General features: G+C 42.1%; 1 non-coding gene across 1 annotated transcript; it reads left to right on the forward strand.

Annotated features, from left to right (window-relative positions):
* The first annotated feature begins 1,026 nt into the window (after positions 1–1,026).
* LOC112726069 (small nucleolar RNA R71) lies at positions 1,027–1,130 on the forward strand. Its single transcript, XR_003165138.1, has one exon. It is a non-coding gene; the product is annotated as a small nucleolar RNA R71 (small nucleolar RNA).
* Positions 1,131–9,889: the final 8,759 nt, after the last annotated feature.

Consider the following 9,889-nt stretch of genomic DNA (forward strand, 5'->3'; position numbering starts at 1 on the left):
CTTTTCACTTTTCATCAAACGTTGAGGATATGGTGCTTTAGGTGTATAAGGCTTCAGGACCTCTTTTTCTTTTTCTTTTGTTGCGGACGGTGTAAAAGATTGTCCTTGTTCCTTGTCTCTCACATGTTCCCTTGCTTCATCCTCTGTGGTTTCCTTTGAGATCTCCTTTAGATTCTTTCCACTTCTGAGGGTTATGGCCTTACATTCTTCCCTTGCAATAGCCTTGGCAGCATGAGAAACGCTTGTCCCAGGGGTTTGCTTAGACAAATACAAAATTTGATTTTCTAGCTTCTGGATGGCAGCTCCTTGGTTTTGCAGGTTAGAATTTACTTCTTCCTTAAAAGCTTTCAATTCGGTTATGTCTTGACTCATGGTTGCAAGCATTCCTTCTATCCGGTTTAATTGATCTTGAAATTGTTGGTTCGGATTAGGTTGGGTAGGTTGATTATTTTGGCCATGATATGATGGTTGGGAGTAAGTGTTTTGTGTGGCTTGGTATGATCTTTGGTTGGAGTTTTGGTATGTGGAATTGTTATGTTGGTTGTGGTTGTAAGGTTTGTGGTTTTGTGGTTGGGTTTGTTGGTTCCCCCACCCAAAGTTTGGGTGATTTTTCCATCCTGGGTTGTAAGTGTTGGAATGTGGATCATATGATTGCCTTTGTTGGTTTCCCACATAGTTGGCCTCTTCCCAATCACCTCCTTCAATGCTTACTTCCTCTTGATCTTGTGTGTGTATTGCAGCCACTTGCTTTGTTTCTAATTGCCTGGTAAGCTCTGCTAGTTGCTTGGCAAACACCTTGTTTTGGGCTAGAATTGTATCAACATGGTTCAGCTCCATGACTCCCTTAGTGTTGTGCCTCTCTGATGCATAGTAGTACTCATTCTCAGCCACTGTCTCAATCACTTCAATGGCTTCTTCCACAGTCTTTTCCTGTTCAATGAACCTCCTGATGAATGGTCTACAGCCTTCCTTGATTCATAAGAGAGTCCATCATAGAAAATATGCAATTGCACCCAATCATGGAACATGTCTGGTGGGCATTTCCTTGTCAAATCCTTGAACCTCTCCCATGCCTCGTAGAGAGTTTCACCATCTTGTTGTCTAAAAGTTTGAACCTCAGATCGAAGCCTATTAACCTTTTGTGGGGGGTAGAAACGTGCCAGAAACTTGCTTTCCACCTCATCCCATGTTGTTAGACTCCCCCTTGGGAATGATTCCAGCCACTTAGCTGCCTTGTCCCTAAGTGAAAATGGGAACAAAAGCAGTTTATAGGCATCTTCCTGGACTCCATTGGACTTCACAGTATCACAAATTCTCAGGAATTTTGTGAGATGTTGGTTGGGATCTTCATTAGCACTCCCACCAAATGAACAATGATTCTCCACAAGTGATATTAGCTGTGGTTTGAGTTCAAAATTGTTGGCCTGAATGGGTGGTTTCTGAATGCTGCTACCACAATTCCCAGAGGTTGGGTTTATGTATGAACTAAGAACCCTCCTCTCAGGAATGGCATTGTTTCCATCAGCTCTCTCATGGTTGTGAACTTCTCTATCCATGTTGAGATCTAGAGCTTCCTCAAAATTGTCCTCAGATTCTCCTTCAGATTCTTCTTCTCCCAGTACTCTCTTCCCTCTTGCTTCCCTTCTAAGTCTATGAAGGGTCCTCTCTGGTTCGGTATATGGAGGAGTTGATGTCTCTCCTCTCCTACCTGTCATACAAGAACACAACACAGGCAACAAACAAGTGAAATACTCTTGGTTAATGGAAGAGTATGGTTAGAGCAATTGAGGAATTAATTCAAACAGTTAGTGAGTCAGTGAGTTAGTTGCTTGAATTTAAAGGCATAAAGAAAGAAAGCATGTAACAGAGTGCAGAAATTAAAATTCAACAAGTAACTTGTACTGAATTAATCAAAACAAAAAAAAATGCTCAATCTAGTTAACTTCCAATTGGAGAATTGTCAATCGAAAACCAATCCCCGGCAACGGCGCCATAAACTTGATGCGCATAAACTTGTTATGCTACGATTTAGGAAATTGCACGATCGGCAAAATTCCTTCCGGCAAGTGCACCGGTTATCGTCAAGTAAAAACTCACAATAGAGTGAGGTCGAATCCCACAAGGATTGGTTGAGTGAGCAATTCGGATTAGAAGTGTGTTCTAGTTGAGCGGAATCAAGATTTAGATGAGAATTGCGGAATGTAAAATTGGCGGGAAACGTAAATGACAAGAAATTTAAATGGCGGAATCTTAAATTGCATGAATTAAAGAGCAGAAGCTAAATTGCTGAAATTAAAAGGGAATGGGGGTGATTGCATGAATTGAGTTGCAGAATGTAAAGAGAAAGTGGAAATCAGAAATGGGGAATTCATTGGGTTATAGGAGATATTGAGATCTCCGAATCAAAACATGTTTATCTCTTCCTCAACCAATGCGTTCATTGAATTTTGCTTGGCAATCTTATATGATTGGATCCCAATCCCTTGGCTCACCAATTCTCTCTAAAAACAAACAAATTCCCAATCCCTTGGTTTAAATGTTCATAAGAAGAGATGATGCTCGATCACTGATTATACCACACAGTTTCATGAACCACAATTTGGTAGGATTACATGTCACAATATCCATCCAAACCCCAATCCAATTCACTGTGAGAAAGCTTCTCTAGCATGAATCCTCCATTCCTTTCCCAAGGTTCCGAAGGATTCCAATTATGGGTAGTTTCTTTCCCAAGACAACTACCCAATGGAATTAGATCGAGAAGCTTTCTAACAAAATTCAAGAGAAAAGATTGAAGAAGAAGATAAACTATTATTGATTCATTGAATTACAATAGAGCTCCCTAACCCAATGAAAGGGGGTTTAGTGAGTCATAGCTCTGAATTCAATTACAAAGATATGAAAACTAGCCAAAAATGAAAAGGTAAAAGTCCTTCCTAACTTAAATTCTATCCTATTTATACACTTTCTATATTGAGCTTCTGTTGTGTTTCTTGGGCTTTGAGGCCTCTCCCTGCTTTCCTTTTGCCTTGGGTTTATGATCCATAATCTTGATGAGGCTGTTGATCCAAATTCTGTAACATTCATTGAGCCAACTTAGTGATAATCAAATAATGACACATGACTCAATAAATTGAAATTTCAGACTCATCAATCCTTCAGGCCCAATCCATAAACCATGATATTCAATTGGGTTTCATACCAGAGTAAGTTTAAGTTAATGTTTGTGCTCAAATACTAACTTAAACCGCAATATTTTTGGCCCAGAAACCTTTTCCAAGAGTGGCGTTTAAGTTGCAGTTTAAGCTTAAACTGCAGCTTAAACGCCAGACACTTCCAGTGATGCCTTTTGTGGAAGCACGTTTAAGCTTCAGTTTAAGGTTAAACTGAAGCTTAAACGTGGAAATGGAAGAAGGCAGCCCTGGAGGGTAACTTAGTCGAACACGTTTAAGCTTCAGTTTAAGGTTAAACTGAAGCTTAAACGTGGAGATAGAAAAGGGAGCCCTGGAGGTCGAACACGTTTAAGCTCCAGTTTAAGGTTAAACTGGAGCTTAAACGTGGAAGCTGAGAAAGGTAGCCCTGGAGGTCGAACACGTTTAAGCTCCAGTTTAAGGTTAAACTGGAGCTTAAACGTGGAAGCTTAGAAAGGTAGCCCTGGAGGTGTCGAACACGTTTAAGCTCCAGTTTAAGGTTAAACTGGAGCTTAAACGTGGAAATGGAGAAAGCAACCCTGGAGGAGAAACTTGGTCGAACACGTTTAAGCTCCAGTTTAAGGTCAAACTGGAGCTTAAACGTGGAAATGGCTCCCTGGTGCTTTTCCCCTTTCTGGCGTTTAACCTCCAGTTTAAGGTTAAACTGGAGGTTAAACGTGGAACTGCCCCCCTTGGTGCCCTTCTCACTTCTGGCGTTTAACCTCCAGTTTAAGGTTAAACTGGAGGTTAAACGTGGAAGTGCTTCCTGATTGGAATTCTAATTCTGGCGTTTAACCTCCAGTTTAAGGTTAAACTGGAGGTTAAACTTCAATTCCAGCATTTCTTAGCCTTCATGATTCTGGCGTTTAAGCTCCAGTTTAGGCTTAAACTGGAACTTAAACTCCACATGTGATATTCAAGCTTCTTTTATTGATTTTGTTGCTTCCTTGCTTAGCCTCTTCTTCCCTGAAATCATCCAAACAATTGCATCAAAGTCTTGCAAAATTTCATGAGAAATCTTCCATTCATAGCATTCAAGTAATATAACTAAAAACTCATGGAATTGCATCAAAATCATACTGTTTGGATGGTTCATTGCTTGTTATTCATTTAACCATTCTTGGTTACTTTAAGCTCAAGAAAATGCATAAAACAACTAAAACTAACAAAAAAATGCTAGTGAAACTAGCCTAAGATGCCTTGGCATCAGATTGCCTTTGGATTTGGGTCGTGTTCCTCTATTTGGGCCCTTTATTGGGCTTTCCTGTCGATTTGGCCGAGCTCTTTTAAAAGAGGTTGGGTAGTCTGACCTGAAGAGGTCGGTCGCTGTGTCGCCGATCATCCCGGGTCGGATAGCTCGACCCAGGGTATGAACAGTGCCCCTGCTTGAGCTCGGTCTTCTTTTGAGGTTGAGTTCTTTGACTTCGGTCTGGTGAGGCCGAACTCAAGCATTTTGTCGATTCCTTTGAAACAGCTTTTGAATGTAGAATGTTTCCTCTAAAAGCGCGCGCTTTTATATCGGCGCTTTGGGAACGTGCAAGGGTTTAATGCTTTCATTAATTTTGTCATTAATTGCCCCGTTTCCCTTTGGCTCTTTCATTTTGATTTTGAAAACCCCAAAAACGGTTTCTCTCCTTTGCCCTTTTCGTAACTTCTTTCTCTGCTCTCTTCGCTCTCTGTTTTTCATTTTGTTCTTCTGCTTCCTTGCGTTGCGACATTGCTTGGTGATTTTCTTGGGCAGCTTTTATTCCTGCGCTTTCGTCTTTCTCCTCGAAGTTTCTCATCGTCTCCAGGTTAGTCCCGTTTCATATATTCTTCTTGTTTTGCTTTGATTTTGACCCTTTCTTTAGAGAAAGTGATCTTTTGTTTTGTTATGCCGTATTGTTGTGCGTTCTGGGAGTTTCTTCATTTTCTGCATGGTCCTTTTTGCCTTTGCTTAATGCTTTTAGGGTTTTTCATGTTCTTTGTTGTTTTCGTTCTGATGCCATTTATCCAGAAAAAACCCGTACCTGTTTCTTGCTTTTATTTGACGATTGCTTTGCCTGATTCTGAAAAAGTTCGCACCTTTGATGGTTTTTTTTTGGCGTACTTGATTTTGGGAATGCTTTTGCTGATAGATTGTGATGACTTTTTCTTTTGACACTACTTGCTGTTTAAAGTCTTTTTCTAGTTTGAAAAATGTTGGGGTGGGAGCTGTAGATTTTCCTGGAAACCTTGCTTTGTTACTGCCTCCAAAGGATGTGTGTTCGCCTGCATCGTATTGAGTTGTTTTCTTCCCTTGTCCTAGATGTTTTTAGTAATCCCATCTTCTTTTCTTACTTGTAGGATTAGTTGGCCTCATGTCTTCTCGCAATAACATTGTAGTGATGTCTTCCAGAGTTCCCGAGGGGATGTTCGATTGGCTGGACTCCCTTGTTTTGTTGTGTGTTTCTATTGTGGATGCTGATTTTTGCACAGAGCTGAGGAAGTGCCATAGGATTTGTGATAACCGTGCCCGCGAGAGTGATTACGAGCTTGTTGCTCCTGATTCCGATGAGAGAGTTTGTTTTCCGACTTCCGTCGAGGGGGAGGGTCCCTCTTTTTATGCTTATGAATACTTCTTCAGCCAATTAAATGTTACTTTCCCTTTTACTGCTTTTGAAACTGACTTGTTGTGGTCCTGCAATATTGCTCCGTCCCAGCTTCCTCCCAACTCCTGGGGTTTTATCAAAATATTTCAGCTTCTTTGTCAGGAGTTGGACATAACACCTTCTGAAACTCTTTTCCTTTATCTTTTTGTCTCGGCCAAACCTGGAGGTTCCTCCAAAAAGAAAGCTTTCTGGGTTTCGTTTAGGTCGGCCCAGGGGCATAAAGTTTTTGCCATGTATGATGAGTCGTTTAAGGATTTTAAGAACTATTTCTTCCGAGTCCGTGCCGTTGAGGGGTTTTGCCCCTTTTTTCTTGATGAGAATGATGAGCCTGCTTTTCCTCTGGAGTGGCAAAAGAATGTAAGAGTGCCACATTACACATGGGAAATGCTTAGTGAGGTTGAGCGGGCTTTTGTAGTTGTTCTTGAAGATTTGTGGGGGAAGCCTCCCCACTTGGACACGAAGAGATTTTTGAGTGATCCATCTTTGGTTCAGGCTGCTTTGGGTACTGTCTGATTTGTTTTTATACTTGCTCCCGAGCTTTGCTTCTCCTGTGTTGTAACTTGTCTTTGATTTTTGTGTTTTTCAGAGATGTCGAAGAATAATGATTCCATGAGGGCCTATAAGAAGGCGAAGAAGGCGACCGCTGCTTTAAACATCTCGGCCAAGGCGGCCGGAGAGGGATCTTCTCAGCCTCCAGTTAAACCTTCTATATCGAGTTCTCCCAGGCCGAGGAAAGCAATTCCTATTCCTCGGGTCCGTCTGGCCGATCCTCCACAATCCTCTGTCGCAACTTCCGGTGCCCCTCCTAGTAAAAAGCAAAAAACAATTGAACCTTTCAACCTTGATGCTCCTGACTTTGATGCGGTTGAGTTTGTAGATCAACAAATCGGCCCTTATGGTGTTCTTCCTATGGACGACGTGTCGCTTCTTCATCATTTTGATTATATCACCCGGGGTGGTATCAAGTTGGCACACATGGGGGCGGCCCTATATCGAACTGCTCAAAGTCTTCCTCTCCATGCCACTAAAGCTTTTATGGAGGAGGCCAAGTAGGAGTTTGATCGGATGAAGGGATTGAAGGAGGAACTTGAAGTGAGGGTGGCCAAGTTGGAGAAAGACTTGGAGAATGAAAAGGCTAGCTCTACTTCTCTGGCTGGTTCTCTGAGACTGGCCGAGGACACGGCTATGCGGCATAAGGATAGTTATTTGACGTCTTACCGGGAGGTGGTGCGTCTGAGAGAAGAGTTGGAGAATGCCCGGGCTAATTATTCCGAACTCCAAGGTCATCTTGTTGGCAGTGTAACTGCTGCCTATGAGAACCTGAGGGAACAAGTTCGGGTTATTGCTCCCGAGGCCGACCTGACCCTCTTTAGCTTGGAGAACGTTGTCAGGGATGGCAAGGTTGTCCCTGATGACGAGGATGAGGATGATGTCGATCCTCCCCCTGTAGCCTCTACCAAGGTGTCGATTTCTGCTGTCCCTGCCGAGGTTGGTCCTTCCGCTTCTGACCCCGACTGCCAGATCTTGAACCGGGATGACGGTACTGTAGATGTCGTTCCTCTCCAGACTCGGCCTCCGTCTCCTCAGCCTGATGCTGCTAAAAAATCTTCTGACCCTTAGTTTTAATCTTTATTCTGGATATGTAGTTGGCCCGGCTTGTGGGCTTTTTTAAACTCTTTATGTTTTGTTAATTGCTGACACTTTCCCGTTGCTTGCCCAGCAACTTTTGTTTTTTATGAAAAACAAATGGTAGCATGCTTTAGCTTTTTTGAGATAGGTTTTGGTGGCCTCTGAGGCTTTTATAACCTTGTGGATGATATCGTGCTTTTGTGCTTGAATTGGTATCTCTTTTGGATTGCTTTGTACTTTGTATCTTGAATCCTTTGTGCTTGTGACTAGGTAGGTCTAACTTGATTTTTGGTTTGTTCTCGCTTCGGTTTGTATTTCTGATGATTTGTAACAGATTTCTTCAAGTTAGTCCTCCGAGTTGTTTTCGCAGTCCTTTTCTAAGTTATCTTTGTAATCCTCTTTCTTGGATCTTTGTCCGATCTCTTTCAGGGATTACTTTTATAACTTTTTAGTTGTAGGAGTCCGACTTGGTTATATTGGTCTCCTTTAAGTTATTTGTAGTCCTCTTTCTTGGATCTTTGTCAGATCTCTTTCAGGGACTACGTTGATAACTTTTTAGTTGTGGGAGTCCGACTTCGTTATATCGGTCTCCTTTAAGTTATTTGTAGTCCTCTTTCTTGGATCTTTGTCAGATCTCTTTCAGGGACTACGTTGATAACTTTTTAGTTGTGGGAGTCCGACTTGGTTATATCGGTCTCCTTTAAGTTATTTGTAGTCCTCTTTCTTAGATCTTTGTCAGATCTCTTTCAGGGACTACGTTGATAACTTTTTAGTTGTAGGAGTCCGACTTGGTTATATCGGTCTCCTTTAAGTTATTTGTAGTCCTCTTTCTTGGATCTTTGTCAGATCTCTTTCAGGGACTACGTTGATAACTTTTTAAGTAGTAGGAGTCCGACTTGGTTATATCGTCTCCTTTAAGTTATTTGTAGTCCTCTTTCTTGATCTTTGTCAATCTCTTTCAGGACTACGTTGATAACTTCTCATTTTGGCTGACTTTGTCATGTCGAGCCCTTCTAAGTTAAAGTAATCCTCTTTAATAGGTTGGCCAGACCTCTTTCCAGGGTTTACTTATAACTTGGGTTGACTTGTCCGACTTCTCATGTCGGCCAGTCTTTAAGTTATTATTTAGCATTCCGCAAGACTCGTCAGGTTCTTTTTTTGGATCGCTTTCGATAATTCTTACATTATTCTGTGTTCATCTTTGCCATCTGTAGAAAGTGGTTGTCATTTCTAGATCGTCCTTTGGGTGAATCGCGTTTTCACCTTTATCGGACGGTTGTCTTTATCGTTATCGTGCAGTGAAATTATTTTTCACTTTCTACCGATCTGTTGCTTTATAATCGGATGATGAATACTTCAGATTAATGCGTCTTGAAATCTTTGTAGAATATCTAAAATATATTTTATTTAAAGGAAGAGTGCAAGTATATACATATGAGATTGTCTGAGTCTCAACTTGGTGCCTCATTAAAAAACCTTTTCAGGAAAAAGAGTGCATCCAATGATGAGATCTTTTATCTTTTCTAACTGTAGTACCTTCTGAGGTTGCAGGCGTGCCATGACCTGGGAAGCTCTCGTCCATCGAGTTCAGACAGTCTGTAGTAGCCCTTTCCAAGTACTTCTACAATTCGGTAAGGCCCTTTCCAGTTCGCTGCCAGCTTTCCCTCTCCTGGTCGAGTTGTTCCGATGTCATTTCGGATTAGTATGAGATCATTTTCTGTGAAATTTCTTGGCACTACCTTTTGATTATATCTGGAAGCCATTCGGCGTTTTAGAGCTTCTTCCCTGATCCGAGCTCTTTCTTGGATTTTGAGTAGCAAGTCGAGCTCTTCTCTCTGAAGTTGGAAGTTTGCGTCCTCATTATAGTGAACTACTCTGGGCGACCCTTCTTCAATCTCTATTGGAATCATCGCCTCCGTTCCGTATGCTAATCGAAAGGGGGATTCCTTCGTGGTGGAATGTGGCGTTGTTCGATATGCCCACAGGACCTGTGGGAGCTCTTCTGCCCAGGCTCCCTTTGCATCTTGTAATCTCCGTTTTAATCCAGCCAGTATGACTTTGTTGGCAGCTTCGGCCTGCCCATTGGCTTGTGGATGTTCGACGGAGTGTACTGGTGCTTTATACCCAAGTCGGCTACTAGTTTTCTGAAGCCTGTATCTGTGAATTGGGTGCCATTGTCTGTGGTTATTGAATATGGAACCCCGAACCTTGTGACAATGTTCCGATATAAGAACTTCTGGCTTCTTTGAGCGGTGGCATTGGCTAGGGGCTCTGCCTTGATCCACTTTGTAAAGTAATCTACTCCCACTATGAGAAATTTAACTTGTCCTGATCCCTGTGGGAAGGGGCCGAGAAGATCGAGTCCCCATTTTGCAAACGGCCAAGGCGAAGTCACGCTGATGAGCTCTTCTGGTGGGGCAATGCGAAAGTTGGCATGTT

Source organism: Arachis hypogaea, chromosome 11, assembly GCF_003086295.3.
Source record: "Arachis hypogaea cultivar Tifrunner chromosome 11, arahy.Tifrunner.gnm2.J5K5, whole genome shotgun sequence".
Lineage (NCBI taxonomy): Eukaryota > Viridiplantae > Streptophyta > Magnoliopsida > Fabales > Fabaceae > Arachis > Arachis hypogaea.